This window comes from Elaeis guineensis, chromosome 5 (assembly GCF_000442705.2).
Source record: "Elaeis guineensis isolate ETL-2024a chromosome 5, EG11, whole genome shotgun sequence".
Taxonomy (NCBI): domain Eukaryota; kingdom Viridiplantae; phylum Streptophyta; class Magnoliopsida; order Arecales; family Arecaceae; genus Elaeis; species Elaeis guineensis.
In genome coordinates, this window is record NC_025997.2 from 40,092,283 (window position 1) to 40,094,246 (window position 1,964).

Genomic DNA, 1,964 nt, shown 5'->3' on the forward strand with positions numbered 1-1,964 from the left:
ATAAAAATTTCTAACTTGATTGGACACCTTGTTTCTTTGCATCTCATCTCCATAATTAACTTTAAGGGCGTAACCCATTAACTAAGATATGGTGGGGATTTGATCACCCTTCCTTGGCCCACAAATCACTCCCTTGCATTTGCATAACCTAGACCTTAATCTAAAATCAACTAGACGTCAGTCCTAGACATTTCGAGCTCAATAGGATAAGAAAGCTCTAGAGTTGAACCGAGTATGGATTGGTTAATTGCTCGGTGTCTAAGGCAAGTGGTTAAAGAAAGTAGTTTTTAATTGGTTCTGTTGACTGACCTGACCAACTCAGTTGGTGTGTAAGGAAAGCAACGAGCAGGGAACCTCCCACATCTTACGCTTACCTGGCCGAGTCAGTTACTCAGTCTTGAGCTTGGAGTGCTCAAAGGTGGTCTTGGAAGTTAGGAGCTGTCTAGATCTAAGTTAACCTTAGGATAGAGAGTCTATGCTTGTTTAAGTTGATTGCAATTAACATCTAAACATTAACTAATTTCTCCCTTTTCATAGATTTAAGATTCTTAGGTTCTTCTCTTTAGATTTTCTTCATTCTTTTCTCACTTTATTATAAAAATATATATATATATATTATAAAAACTAAAATTTTCTGTGTTTTCTTTAAAGTATAATTGTAAGGTGTATGCTTGGTCGTAGATCGTTACGATCAGAAATCCAACCTTTTGATCCATAAATAGAAAGAATCTTTAGAGCCAACAGATGTAAAAATATGGACCGAAATCAGGAGAATGATCCACTCAGGCTATTGAAGGAGTACTTTACTCCTTCCACATATACCTACTCTCCTTGTATTCAAGTGCCCCCTGTGGAGACCAATCAATATGAAATTAAGTCCAGTATAATCCAAATGTTACCTTCATTTTATGGACTTAGTAATGAGGACCCTTATAAACATCTTGAAGAATTTCTTAAGATATGCTCAACTGTCAAAATTCATAATTTCTCCGATGATGCTCTTAGGTTAAAATTATTCCCTTTCTCACTTAAGGACAAAGCCAAATACTGGCTACATACTTTGGATTCCATGACTATATCAACCTGGGACTAGCTGCAAGGAGAGTTTCTCAAGAAATATTTTTCCATAGGAAAAACTAATCAAATAAGGAAAGTCATAACTAGTTTTTCCCAATTAGATGGAGAAATATTTCATGAAACATGGGAGAGATTAAAGGACCTTATTAAAAAATATCCCCACCATGCTGTACCCAAGTGGCAGTTAATCCAATATTTTTATGATGGGCTATCTGAAAGACATCGACAAATGGTCGATGCATCATGCGGTGGGACATTCATGCTGAAAAGTGAGGATGAGGCATGGCAACTGTTTGAAATTTTAAGTAAAAATTTATTACATCATATGTCTGCCTCTATTAGAGATAAATCCATGTTAAACCCAAAGAGAGGTAGAATATATGAAGTAGAAAATGCCATAGATATCCATCATAAGGTAGATGAACTGTCCCAAAAATTAGATCGTCTTCTAAATACTGGACAATCTCCGATTCCACCTAACCTAATCCAAGAAGTTTGTGCATTGTGTGCAAGTCCGAACCATTTTGTTAGTGAATGCCCAGCCGCACCTCAATTTTCTAAGTTTGTGCACGAGCAGGTTCAGCAAGCTCAAGTCCAACAAGCTCGCAGACCAGGAAATGATCCATATTCGAACACTTATAACCCCGACTGGAGAAACCATCCAAATTTTTTCTGGAGACCACAACCAGTGGTTGGTCCTTTCACACCTCGACCTCAATATCAGGACCCAACATATAGGCATGGACCATACCATCAATTTCAAAATGTTCCTCAACCGTCTACTACTGGTTACAGTTCAGCTTTTGAAGAAAAAGTTTTGAAAGCACTAGAACGATTAGAAGTCAACACTCAGACCCTTAACTCCCACACACAATCCATTGCTAAGC

General features: G+C 37.5%; 1 pseudogene; it reads right to left on the minus strand.

Annotated features, from left to right (window-relative positions):
* Positions 1-1,150: 1,150 nt before the first annotated feature.
* On the minus strand, positions 1,151-1,248 carry LOC140858318 (small nucleolar RNA R71; annotated as a pseudogene).
* Positions 1,249-1,964: the final 716 nt, after the last annotated feature.